The sequence below is a fragment of the Anopheles coustani genome, chromosome 3 (genome assembly GCF_943734705.1).
Source record: "Anopheles coustani chromosome 3, idAnoCousDA_361_x.2, whole genome shotgun sequence".
Lineage (NCBI taxonomy): Eukaryota > Metazoa > Arthropoda > Insecta > Diptera > Culicidae > Anopheles > Anopheles coustani.
Window position 1 is genome coordinate 57,056,391 of NC_071288.1, and position 15,200 is coordinate 57,071,590.

Genomic DNA, 15,200 nt, shown 5'->3' on the forward strand with positions numbered 1-15,200 from the left:
GTGATAATGTATGCACAATCTCACAAATATGGTTCCCGTTTGATCTGAGCATACACTTAATCCTTAACTCGTACCAAAATAGATTGTGAACGAAAAACCACGTTTTACTTAGTTTAGCCTTTGTGCCATGACCAAGTAGCAGTTTATTTGCGATTAGTCTCACGCGCAAATGTAGCAAAACTGTATTACCGCTGCCATAGGAGTATCCCGGAAAATTTAGAATATCCCAAGACGAAAAAATCTAGAAAAGTAAAGGGGATGTACTGACTAAAGCTGGTAAACAATCGTTCCAGTATTTAATTCTGGAACCAACCACTATCACGAAAAGTGTTAAAACGTCTATCGGATCAATAAACCTGCTAGTGTAATGTGTGTTTGGTATGGTTGTGAATTTATCCGTTGTTCATTCCACATGGAGAAAAAACAACACCACCGTGGTCCACATTGAAATTAAAAATTAATATGTCCTTTAGTGGATAAAAAAACACTACGGTCAGCAGCAAAAATATTGAATTTCAACAAGATGGAGCTCCGTCACATACCTCCAAACGCACCCAACACTGGTTGCAGGAACATCTTAAGTACTGGTCGAAAGATATGCGGCTGCCATTCTGGATACCGAGTTACTCAATATGAAGGCCAAGGCTTACTTTAAACGCCATCCAAGTATGATAAGCCTCCGGAAAAAATTGATCAAGTTTTGGAGAGAAATGGATCCAAGTTACATTTTTAGGACCTGCAGTGTATTCTGAAAGCGTATGGAGACTATAATGGCCACAAATGGCAACTCAATCGCTTAAAAACATAGACGAACACTTCCCTCTAGAATAAATAAAATCCAGCCAAAAAATTTTGAGGATCTATCAAACTTTTTTATTGCTAAATGGTGCAAACATTATCACGCATACGGTAATATAACTTTACCTTCAATTAAAATAGCCCAAACTTTCTTTAAATCTTTGAAAAAAAAATGTACATGACATGGGTTGGACGTATTTTGAGTAAAAATCTCTCAAATGTTAATCAAACGTCCTAACAAACAGTTAGCAAAAATCATCTAGAGGTCGATACTGGCACAAAAACTCGTAAAAATCTACCTGAAGTTGCTTAAAACAATAGTGCTAAGCTGGGAAATGATGTGAGTTATTTTTATTAATCATTTGTTACATTGCCGACATTATGAAAAAGCTGGTAAGTTAGTTGAGCTAGAATAATTATGCCACTTTCATATGTTATGTTACAAATGTTTTTTTTGCTCCTAAACACGTTTATCTGAGATGTTGCAAATAAATTCAAATAATATTGACGAGATCTTAGGAAAGAATAAAAAGATTTTACCAAGCGTCTAGCTTTGCGTGACATTCTTGCATCACGTATGCTGCTGTTATTAAGTTTTCATTTTAATGCTGGCCTGTATATTGTCTGAGATGCCTAACAGAGATTATATTAATGTGTTAAACATGAGTATGCTGTCTTTTATGTGGAAATTTTGAAAGGAAAACTTATGTTCCATTTACTTGTTTATATCATGGCAACAAGCAAACCATTCAATAGTTGTGGAAAATGTAAATTTCTTAGATTGGAAAGGTTTAAGTTTGGTCAAAATTCATTGGAGATATTAAGTTAGCTGTATTTAATAAAAGAGCTATTCTCGCTAGTACGGCCTATTCAGACACGTTGGACAAATCTCGAACCACCTTTACTAGTTAACTCCAATCAATGTATGCCAAATCGAACTATTCAGATAATTAAACTGTTTGAAATGGATATTTTCAATTATCAAACTATAAAATTTATCCCACATACCCATTAATTTTGAAATAATGTCTTTTAAATGCAATTGTATTTAAGTGGTCTTATAACAACTGGACAATCATTGAAGAGACTTTCCACGTTCCATCGTATTATTTTTAGTGGCTCACGTTGTGCTATCAATTTTCTTATTGATCATAGCAAATTAAACAAATTCTTAACTAATTTTAACAAAAATAAATGCAAAAATAAAGCTTAAATATAATAGCGCATCCACATTTTTGAACATATGCGAACTGGACGTAATTACAACGATACAATAGGATTTACTGGTTTAACGACCAGAGCAGATTTTGCTTGATTCGTTCAATAAAGTCGTCAGGCTACACCATGATGTCCATGTCTCCAAAACAGCCCCGTAAATTGATCTATAGGAATACCAAGAAAATTCAACTTAGGGTATGAAATAAAATACATTTTATGAGAATTGAGGAGACTTGAGATAAATGTCATACTGGTGTCTCTTCTAACAAGCCTTCTAATATTTTATTAAACGGTCCGTCCGGAGCAATTCGGGCTGCGATATCCCATCTCTGAGGCAGCTCGATCATCGACATCAAAAGAACTCCAGTTGGTTTATGATCCGTCACAGGTCTCGTTGATCAAGCTACGATCCTAGGTTTCTTTCTTTGCAAGACACAACTTTCTATTATCTTCAACTTAATTCTTACATTCCATGCAACTGTAACTAATTTTTATGCAGCATCTATTTGCATTTGCCGATGCTAATTTCGCAAATAAACATTTTGAACTGCAACAGTTCGTATTTGAACCACTTTAACGATCCTCGCGCAATGCGTAATGCACACATTTAGGCGCGTTGGAGTCTGTTTCCCAGCTCGCGTTTCCGTTTCCGGTTCGGTCCGGAAAATAGTAGTAGAGTCTTGGCTCACTAGAGGGCGCTAGCATCGACCATCAGATGGCGCTAGCGGCGGTCCAATTTCCAACCGGTTCGAACCGGGAATTCGAGTAGTACGAGGCTGCGCTCACCAGATGACGCTAGTGAGGCCACCAGATGGCGCCAGGAGTATTTACGGCATAACCGGTTCGCTCGAACAGACCTGGGATTTATGACCTTGAAGAACCGTTTCGGAGAACCGGTTTCGACCGGTTCGGGCTGACCAATCAAATCGTGGGACCGGACGTGCCTTTCGAAGGAGGAGGAGGGGGCTGCCACGATCAGCTTTTCTCAAAAAATAGAAGAGATGGAAACATCTTGCTCGGAACAAAGTTGTTTGTTTCGAAAAGACCATTCATTTGAGGGGTCACATGTCAAAAACGACCGAGAGACTGAAAAGTTATGTAATGATTGGCATTTTTCCTAAATTGCAGCTCGATTCCTCTTTACGATAAAGCAGATTTCCTCTGCAAATTTTTCATTTAACAATGCGTGTCTTGAAATGGATGGAGAAATCTTTTGGAATCTCTAAGTTATTGGTCAAAAACGAACTTTCTTCTGAGCGGTCAAGAGAGTAAGCCGTTACAAACAAATTGCATGCTTCCGCCATTATTCGATCTCTCTCCTCAACGATCGTCATCCCTTTTCGTATCCTCCTATTTTGTGATGGATGGGCGTAGCTATAAATAATAATTCCGTTTTGGTCGTCCACTTTGTTTTCGTTTACACTTCTCACCATTTTTGTAGCCATTTGGCTACGTTTCTCCTTTCCTTTTCGCACTTCGATGCGGCGATCCGTACGCGGTTTTGTATTCTGTATATTTTTTTCTTTGTGACTTTTATGTCAAAATCTGCACGGATATGCTTCCTTCGTATGGCATAGGAATGTTTGAATGCCCGAAATAACAGGCCTGAGATTTCAATCACGATTTTTATACTTTCTTAAGATTTTTACAGATCAAACCAACTGATTCAATTTTTCGATGCTGATCAAATGCAAACAACATGCATTGGTTTGATTGAATTCAAGAATACCTCTTTCTCGTCTCTTAAATCACATAAGCTGAAGCGAAGCAAGATGCTTTTTCATTAAGGTTCTTAGCATTTTCATTTTTATAGAATACAGTAAAATTACAAATTATTAAAAGAAAGACTCCGTTCTAATTTCTTAACTATCGATCATTGGCAGATTTATTAATTCTATAGAATATTTGTTTAAGTAAGAACATTACGAATTTGGCCCTAGAAGATACGGGGCCCCTTGCGAGCTCGAGATCCGCCACTGAATAAGATGACATAAAACTGAACAAATTGATACTAAAGCTATGCTTTTTAAGTGTACACCCACTGGGTGCGTTTCGAATTTTTCAGTAAATTTGAACCAATTGTCTCTCATCTGTATGTCACAATTTTAATAATTTTGACAGGACTGGAAAGGTTATTTTGACCGTTAAGTTAACGAGCATCAATGGCCACCGTCATTTCAAGTGTAAAGGATTTTAGTCAGTTAGTGTATTTTTTATGTGTCAAAAAGTCAAGCTTCGAAAATAATTATTATACTTGATTAGATGCCGTTTAACCCATCAGGGCATCGTTAAGCCTCGATACCAGACGATAAATTCTGATAGACTATTTTTGAACTTGATTAAAATGTTGAAATATTTGAAAATCGGTTTGTTTTGATTCTTATACACGCAGATTATGTAGAAAGAATGAAAAACCGCCTACCTGGGTATGTTTTGCCCTTTTATTTTGCAATTACTTCAAATTAGTATCGTAAATAGTTGTATCGACCCGAAATTCCTGGAATGCCTTAAGCAACATGTTTGTTATCGTTCTGCCAAAAACCGAAATTTTATTTTTATACTAAGTAGTATTTTACACCATTTTTCGATTTATACCCCTTAAATCTACAACCGCCTACTCGGGTAAGTCATACGTTTTGTACGGGAGTTTACATTTTTCTGTACCAAGACAAACCATCAGTAGGTGAAAGGAGATGCCCCTCGATTACTTCTTCAACGCGACATTCAAAATTTATATTGAAGACAATCCTAATTTGTCTTAGACACACTATGAAAGACTGTTTTGCTCCTCGAACTCCTGGAACAATTAGTAACGAGATAAACTCGAAGCCGATCTACAAATATGCAAATCATGCGACATTTTAGACCACACAGCGGTATCGAAAGCATACTAGGTGAACTTTCATCATTTACTACACAAAATAATAATTTATCAATTGCAAGAAAATCATGATGCAACGGCTTGTATTAAACACAAAGGAAACTGTTATTATGTGAAACAAAACGATCGAATTTATGTACATGAGCCCAGCTTTAAAATGTTAAGGCTTACATATAAAATGTAATGATCCAGATATGCCGCTGAATTTACTGAGGAGCATGAACATTCCCAAAAATTAAAAGTTTAATAGAAAAATATTTCTAAATCTTTGAAATTTCAATTTATAAGCAAAAATGTTGGAAAGCACCATGAAGTTACTTCACCAGAAACTTAAGAATTATAAACAAACACAATTACTTATCGACAATGTATGGCTTACAGAGTTGGCGATTGTAGATCTAAGGGATGAAATATATTTGAATGGAATAAATACTTACTTATTGAATTTTTAATATTATTATTTAAATGGGATGTGTTAGAAAACATTCTTAATGTAGAACGAAAGATATAATCTACCAAAATGCAAACTCCCTTACAAAACGTATGGTTTACCTGGGTAGGCGGTCGTATATTAACGTAGGTAGTTTTGGTCGTAGACCTGAAGGTTAAGATTACTCGCTGTATAAAAATCTTCACAGGGCACCTTGTCCCTCTTTCACAATAACATCGAACACTACATTCGGTTTGACGTGTTCAACTAAAACATTAACCCAATTTCCTCTAACTTCTACTTAAACTAAACTTTGAAAGTATAAGCACAGCATTTACACCTGCATATGATAATGTCACAAATACTATCGGAAATAAAGATCATTTCCATTTAGCTTTCAGTTTTTGTTTATGTTGATTCTAAATTATGTTGCAAGGCATTATAAAAGTGGTCTACAAGAATTACAGTTTGGTTTTGACCATGTAACACCAATGTCGATGGCTAATTGTTCTTCAAGTAACCACAATTTGACTATGGCGAACAAATATTCCTTGCGAAGCGAACGTTGATTAACTTTTATAGCATTGCCAACGCTGTTCAGGTGACAACACTATGCTACATGAATGCAAAAAGGTTGCCGATGCCTCGGGAAAAGCCCATTCCCGAGGTTCCGTGTGCTGTTGACATGTCCGGCAAGCGTAACTGACGCGTGCATGGCATGCATAAATATGCACCATTAAAGCGACGGCCAAACAAACCAAAACATTGCACAAACGAAAGCGTACGCACAGCGCGGCAAGAGAGAACCTGCAAGACACGTTGCCAGACCGGAGCCGATGCCCGAAGCGCGGGATACCGTTTAAAAGTAAATAAAATGTAAATTGATGTCATTTTCTCACACGTACGTATGGACGCACACGTACACCTCCAGATGGGCGACGTTCGCGGCGCCGTGCGGTGCAACATTGCCATCTTCATAACCCCAGCATCAGAGTGGGAATGGTGATGCACATTCTGCGACTGCGGTTATACAACGCATCGAAAGATAATTAAGTCATAAAACGACAAGATCGTCAGCATTGGATTTCCGAGCGGCCGTTGCTTACCTGGGACAACGATTTGCCGCACACTTCTTTTGGTGTACAGACCACAGTTGATTACTCTCGCCACACCAATGCCGATTTCTTTTCCCCAGTGACCATCGAGGCAATAAACGTCTTCATTCATTCGGTGTCCCGAACATCTTTTTCGTGCACTCCCTGATTCGCGGTTCATTAACAACTATTTTTCCTCCTTCCGCCCGGCTTGTAAAATTTCCTTTTAAATTCGATCGATTCGAGGCATATTGCGTTGTTTGTCTTATGAAGGTAATATGTCCTCCTCCTTCTCCGAGCTGTAATGCAGAGTTACGTCTCCAGATGAAGCGAAGGCATGCAGAGGAGGTGACTTAACGGCAACACTTGCGACAAGACTTGTGCGAACGCTGGAGCGCAACGATGAACAAATCGTTTTTGTCGAAGGAAATAAAAAACCCGACTGAATGAACACACCACGATCACGTAGGGCTCGGTTAAGCATTTTAATGGATATCACGATCGAACAGCTTGTGTCCACTCGCACCGCGCAATCGTTGGACAAGCGAAAGAACGATTTGAACCACATGACGAAGAAACTTGTGAGGGCATAAAAAATTCCCACTCACACACACAGTCCCCTGTTCCCAAGCGTACGATCGCAGGTAAAGGGGCTCGTAGTGCGTGTGAAAAGAGTCGCGTTTACTAAGATTAAGAAAAACCACAGGGTTGCCTCAGATGCAAGCGAGAAGATCGGCCTTGAGGAGTCAGCATTGAAAACGAGAAACGATTACCTTAGCCACAATCCAATCGCAAAACGTTGGTGCGATTAAACACAGTGTCATTAATTGGGACTTGCCGCAAACCACTTTGCCCATGTGCCAATAGTCAGCTGATCTGCGGCCCACGCACTGCAGATTATCTTCGGATGATGACTTTATTAGTAGGCACAGTTACTTAATCCTGCATGTTATCGATAAGGCTGTTTATTTCCAGTCGTAGATCGCATATATACGCACCGAGTGATGGCGGCTATGCGAGTGGTCACCAACTTATACCAGCTCCCGTTAATAAGCCGACCTTGCGAACGAATCGGCAAAGAATCGTTAACAAGATCGTTCAACGATCGCTATAGCATCCATCGCCTCTGCAACGCCGAGGTGCTCAAAATTTAATTCGAAGTAATTCAATTTAACGATGTGATAATCGAGGGCAATAAATTTTGATGTGAATTTCCCATGCCGCTTTTTTAGGCAGCCGACGTTACGCCGTTTCATGACTCTTTTCTTTGCCGTAGTTGGCGCATTCGTTCTTTCTCGTTTGGGAGCTCTCGCTTGCCATCTCACCATATTCTTTACTTGATATGTTTCCTGCTCGTTCTCTCTTTTTCAATTTCTCTTCCTCTCTCTCTGTCTCTCTCACTGTTGTCAACTGATAGAAAGAAGAGCAATTTTGTTGAGCTATTAACTTTTTTTTATGATGGGAAAAAAGTTAAAACGTGGGCGACGGTGTCGGAACCACGGTGGTAGACCTGACAATGAGTCTGCACGGGGAGACTAAAGCAAATAGAAGAGAACTTAAGCAATCTTCAGCATAGTAATGACCCCAACAACACGATGATGGGGATAATAATGATTATAGAGCAATAAAAGCTGTTCCTTCTGGTGGCAAGCCGGTCGTCTGCCATAAAGATCGACATCTAAACGGTATACGAAAGTTTTGATTATTTATGTTACTGCTGCACTGCCATTTAGAGAGTCGTCACTGTTTCAGTGTATTTTATGTTTTCCGAAAGACCAACGGAGGAGAACGTGTTATGTTGAAGCGATAGAGGGTGTTTTCCCGACGGCCTTTACCACGGCGCATCAATGTCTCGTGGTGTCGATGCGTCACTAGGTTTGTAATCGAATAAATTATGTTATCAACTTGTTGCTGATGCATGTAAACATCCATTCCTCGAAGCATGGGCTTCATTGCTGCTCGTTGGATGCATCGAGAGTACCTGTAGCTTTCCTTGTCTTGCATGTATGCTTGTAATTTCATATCAAATAACAACATAACACGTTGCTAGAACTGATTGTATTACTTTGGGTTTTTCGGTAATTGATCTGTAAGAATGTATTGCGCAAAATGGTATTGTTGCTATTATAGAAAATCGTATTTATCATAACCAGTTTTTCAAGCATGTTACTCCGAAACAAGAGAAAAAAAAAATCAAATCCTCAATCTAATCATGATTCTGCAGTACACCAGATTACTATTTAAAAAAAAAGCAGCTTGTTTGTAGAGTGATCGCATCGACACAAGCGAACTTGATTACTGTTCATGGCTTGAAAATATAGTTAAGCCTGTATTGGTCGATTAATTCATTGGTAAATCGACAAATGTTTCTAGTTAGTCTTTCCAACTTGCCCGATGCAGTGTTTACATAAATGTCAGTCAAAAATTAGACCTCGATAATGTGACGCAGTGCGTATTTAGGACCCAGCTTTTTGGGAGCGCCGAGATCAATTTGTTTGTGGCATAAAAGCCGGCACATCCCTCACCCGATCCCGTTCTAATATATTGTCGAAGCTCCTCATGCATGGAGACCTTCGGGACTGGCTTTGAGATAAGTTAATTAAAATCAAATGCCACAGAACCGCAGCGTAGCGAGTGTATACTGTCACACCGCTTGGACAGCATTCCTTAATCTCTAGAATGTTGTGCTTCGTAATGACAACCACCCGGACTGTGTAGTGGGACTGGTTTGCCGCGAACCTTGAATCAGACATGCATGCCACACACTCGCAGGCACACCATACCTTCATTTCGAAGCCGCGGAGTTGTGTGATTTTGGAAATCGCCTGCCAGAGCAACGAACCAAGCAATGCTGCATTATCACATATTTTAGCTGACCGAAGGAAATCAAATCTTACTAGCTTGGGTGGTCACCGGTGGACAAAGTCCTCAAATCATCGTTGGAAACAGTGAATGGAATGGTGCAGCAAATGTATTATCTGAATAGACTGGAATCGATTAATCATCGGGTGCAGAAACTGCGCGTGTGTCTTCAAACTAGAAAATGAACATATGTTGCGTAGGCGCTAATCCTTGGAATGGCTTTCGAAAATGAAATACCCCTATCGAAGTATGTATTAAATTACGAACAACACCCCATAAACCGTTTACACGGTAACCGGAACATTATCGCAAACATAAATATGTACACCTTCAGACGTACAGTAAAACATCGAAGAAGAACAGGCGGAGCCCTCATGTCTAGAAAGCATATACAAAGCACAAGGGGTGGACTCGAGTATTTTACCGACCACGACCTCACAGATGTATAAACTAGCAAACTTCAAAACTGAAAAAAACGTTGAATAATTTTCCAAAAACTCGAAGAGTAACGAATGGTGAAAATAGGAATCGTCCTCGTCGTACCCAAGCTACGGTACCCAGGTGGGATTGCCACACGAACCAAGCCGCCTATGTACAATGAAAGGCGTTGGGTTATTAATTAGGTTGAAACACGCAAATCGTCCACAGAATGGACTTATGGGCTCGACGAAGCTGGGCTACTGATTTCGATTCGAAACGATAGCATCGCTAACGGAGTTAGAATCAGCCGTTGCATTCAGTCTCTGCCATTTGTTGATTTTTTCCCCGTATCCTAGTTGCCACATAAAGGAAGTGGAAGTCCTGAAAAGACCGACACTTTCTCTTAGAAGTGAGGGCATACATATGTACATTTTTGCACATTTTCCTCGTATTTAAACGAACCAAAACCAAAAATACGATGCACAGCTCTCACGGAGGTCATTCCCGCTTTCACTTCCTTTGTGCTCAGGCAAGGTCCAAAGCTGTGTCAAACTCAAAAGCACACGGAGCATACAACTTGGGTAAAAATCGGTTCAGCTTTCCAATTTTATCCTTGAACTGAGCTCGAACGAGGACGAGATGTGGAAAAGGAAACTGGAGAAGCAACAATATTATGTAACCGATGGAAAGAAATGTGTCAGAACTGAATGTCACCTTTGGCACCACATGACGCCTCGCATCTTTCCGTAATGTTTTCTGACCTTCAATGCATTGATGCCTTTGCCTCTCGATCAATGCGCACTAGGAATGCAGGACAACCTTTATATTTCCCTGCATATAGGTTTCTTTACAGCCCCATTGCAAAGCGACTCTTAGTGGAATGAGTTTACAGTTTGCTAATGAATATGCAAAGAACCTTGTCGCTTACAAGCGGGTTAGCAGGTTGGGTTGTCATGCAATTTGTTTCTTCGCTCACAACCGATATTAAATGTTCTCGGCAGCATTCGACAAACATTTTGAACAGCTCCTACGGTGTGTATGAGTGTTTGTCCTTGCAAAGGTTCTTACAATGGATGTATGCAATTGTCTATCTAATTGTAATATTCAGTGCTAAATACAATGCTTTTCATCAAGTATCATTTTTTTGATGAAAAATGGATGCGTTTGTTTGGCAGTTTTGATAAGCATTCTTATTCAATGAGATTAGACAAATTGAAAAGAAAAAAACTTTATGAATCTTACACGAAAGACAAATTTGTTTCTTATTACGTGAAATAAAAAGATAAACAATAATTTTAAATCTGAAATTCAACCAGTTTGTATTATCGTCTTGCTCCGATTAGAGTCTTTGCACTTTTGAGTTTTGCTTCAGGCACCTAAAGTCTTATTTTGGTCTGTATCATCCGATTTCTTCTTTACTTCCCAGATTGGGTGGTTTTCAAATTGGCCTTCAGAGTCAGATTAAAAAGATAAGACTACTACCAACGAAATGGATACAAAATCCCATTTACCACCCTCCAGCGGTCAGGTGGCCCTGCCAAGTGGTTGTTGCTACAATCCGACGCAAAAATGTTCGAGGCTCTCCTCTCGGCCCCCTCTGGGGATTTGATGCATCTGCGGGCGATGTGGCCAATGTTGGCCGATTTAACGTCTGCAAAGACCGTCAGTTGCTTCGACCATGCTGACAAATGGAACTTGCCCTCAACTCTTCCCGCTCTGCTGGCCACGCTGAAAATAACCGCAGGGTACGAGCGTTCAACGGGTTGGTTTTTCCATCCTGTGGTATTGTCCATTCCCGCGATGCAGGAGTTGACGCATAATGGAGATCCTCGGGGTTGGATAATAATTAAATTACGTTTCCAAGCGTTTGTACGGACGACATAACGGTGTTCGGGTCGTGGGAAATAAGTAGTTCAGGATAGCGAATCGGTGAAATGTGGAAAAGTGTCCGTATTAGTAATTTAAGTTGTTATAAGTTAGATAATGTAAATATGTAACATTCAAAACGAGCTACAAATGATGCTAAATGTGATAGCAGATTAAAGACAAACATTCTAAGGCAGTTGAGCTAATTTTACCCTCAATTCTGACGAAACAGTACGTATTTTACACTCTTCCATCCTGCAATTAAATTTCAGCAAAATGGTATAAGGGGAGTCCACCTATTTGATAGACGATCTGGAAATTGAAAAACGGTCCTTTTCAAAGGTCCATGGCAAGAAATGATAAATTATCCGCGTCAACGCGTTGTACACTGACAACGATACATTTACATTTGTCTGATACACACCTCTGCCATACTCTCCGGATCACGACCGAGACCAAGCGAGAGGGGATTCGAAGGAAGTTGGTCGCGGGCGAAACGAGAGTCCTGAGTGTACGAATAAATCGAGCCATAAACTCTGTCAATCCTACTTTTAAGACATTTGCAACCGCCCACCGATAGCCGACAGTCCACCAGCCTCCAGGGTCCACCGAGGTAGTCGGTCCAGATGGCTTCGAGAGTCGAGACGCGACCGACTCAGCGATTGGCAATTGTGTCTCAATGTCTACCCTTGCTGCAGGTGATACCGGCGTCTTGCGAACGGTTACAGCTTGAGTGACAGAATCATCTTGATCGTGACTTGATGGTGCCACACCGAGCACTCACCACAACCACACGGTGACACGGTGTCAGCCATCATCTGCATAAGACACGCAGCCTCCACGAGGGCGATCGTACAGAGCCGACGATCAGCTGCATCAAGATCTGCTGCCTGCTGGCATCGTCGGTGCTTCGGAGATTGCGCGACACAAAATGGACCAACAAATATGCAACAAATTGCATCTCTATTTAAACGAGCCGCATCCGTGAAGCACTGACATACACTCCTGGCCGTGAACACGGTTTTCACAACCGGCTCTGTGACAGTTTTTCCGCAGTTTTCTGTGGTCCATCCGTTGGCAATGGATACCGTCGTTGGTTGTTTTATTTTCGGCCGATTGGCCAACCGGGACGCGTGTACGTTTGGAGGAGCAGTTGCGAAGACGGTGAAGTGAGAAGAAGTCGCTTACAGAAAGAAGATTATATTTAACGATGGCTTGTCATGTCGCAGAAAAAGGGAATTTAAATAATAATCAAAAACGGAGGCAGGGAGACTTCCACGCGCACTGCTTGCTAAAAGTAAAAAAGACAAAGACAGCTGAAAGCCTCCAACAACGAGGGGTATTTTTGATTAGACAGGATGTGTTGGCGTCTTGGGGGTATGCTAGTTGATGGTGCAGTTTTTGTACATTGCTTTTGTACCGAATTTTCCGCATGTTCGTATGTCAGCCCTCCACGGGGTTAGGAAAGTGTGCCTAAATTCCCTTCGCGGAGGAGCATTTGTGCGAGTGGTTCGTTTTCGTTTTTGGCGCCGATTTCGTGCTCGTCGTTGCCAGCTCGAATCTTCACGAATGTACCCAGCAGTTGGCCCCGTTGCCAGCAGTTAAAGTTAAAAAGACTTCATAACAATTCTCTGATTCGAATTTTCCGTCCATTCCTTTGGCGGCGTCGTTCTAAGAATTTCCTCGCTTAGTTCCGGTTGCCGACAGCACCACGATGTCAGACAGACCTTCTGAGGCGGTAAGACGCGAAGGTTGACGCTGGAAATCATCAAGAAGCGGTGGAAAAAAAGCTGAAGTTTCCGTACTCGATATGCGAACGGAAGGGTGTATTTATTTAGTTCACCCGCGACCCTTCCCGAGTTCCCCAACATACTCCACCAACCAGTGGAAACTACGCTCGTACTTCTGAGCGGGAACAATTTTCAGGCATATTAAATTTTGACGTGCATGTTGAACGGGCTGAATTCCCTTTTACCATGAGGAAGCCAGGCTTCGCATGTTTCTTTCACAATTTTATATTTTACTCCGCTGTGTTACTCCCGCACGAACGCTTGATGGAACCATAGGAAAATTGGTAAACATTTACGGTCGCTACTCGTCAGCCGACGTTGTGTCGTATTCGTATGATCCTGGTGACCATGTCAGTCATTCTCGGGTGGGTGACAGCACGTCTATGGCAATCGCCTTCTTCGCTTCCGTGTCTGTCTGCCTGTGTATCAGGATTGGCGCCACATGTCTGTCATTTTTTCGAGACTGTTTCTGTTAGGCTCACTTCCGCTCCATACCAACACCATGGAAAAGACGTTTGCTGGCTTTTATTCCATACGGCCAAGCACGGGGACCACGACCAACCCATACATCGCGCCAAATAAACTGGTTTCCCCAAATAAACTGGGTTCGGTATCAATTAACGATCTCTCCTAATTGTCTTGCAAAGCCTTTCCACCTGTAAGGCCTTACAATGGACTTGAAGCCGGTAACACGAACCCGAGCGGTGGCCCATTGGAAGTATCAATTGCTTGACCGATAAACATTCCGCTGTAAATTTTTCTCTATTCCATCGCAAGCTGCAGCACGCGTGCCTCAAATAGTAAGTTGAAGAGGAAAACTCCACGACGTGGTTGCAAACGTTGGTGCAACAAACACCCGCCGAAAGGATGCAGTCGCATCGGTGCACCACACCGCAACGGATGGCATGAGTGAAGCGAGCGTACGCCAATGGAACGCCTTGTGTTTTGCGCTGGTAAATTTGGAGTATTTTATAATTGCATTTTTATCGTGCTGCACGCAGAAGTAGAGGAAATGGGAAGAGCAAAAAAATGGCAACTGAAAGGCAAAGCAGTGTGACGGAAAGAAATTCCCCCTTGTGCCGTGCGCCTACTCTTGCAAAAATTTGAAAAGAAGGAAACGCGCCAAATGGCGGAGAAGCGGGGATGAAGGAAGATACCGGCATTGGTTGGACAAAAATGTAAGTAAAAACTTGCATCTCCTCGCACCTTCACACACAGCACTATGCAATGGGAACTTCACAGCTGCAGCCAAGAACAGAAAAATGTATTTCGGAAATTTAAAATGCCGACTTTTCGCATCAGGTGCCGACCCACCTTGGTCTGCAAGCTTCTGTGGTCACATGGTGTGTTTAGTATTGCATTCGAAGAATGTTTGACGTAGGCCAAGGGCGTTGAGAGGTGCGTCAAGTTAAACATATTGCCGGGGAGATACATACGAACGTTGGATGTGGGAGAAATCGCGGGAAGAACTTATTTCGATTATTATCTAAACATTGAACATCATCAGCAAACATAAATAATCTTACTGTAGGACTCACAAGGTCATAAGGCCTCAAAACCTCGTCTGAAAAAAATATAACTTGTTACATAATACAAAATGGTATGAATAATGTAGACAAAATAAGAAACCGCCCTTTCATCAAACAATTTAATAAAATCGATTAAAATATAAGCCGTGTCTAGTTATTCATTTTCGGGTGCAAGTCTTGGATGATGATATTCTTTGATCTCTTTTCATTTTTCTCAACATGTTTGTCTCTCACCGATAATAGGCACGCAAGCAAATTAACGAGAGTTTTCTCTGTACCTACCCTACCATTGTAATAATTATCACAAGACTC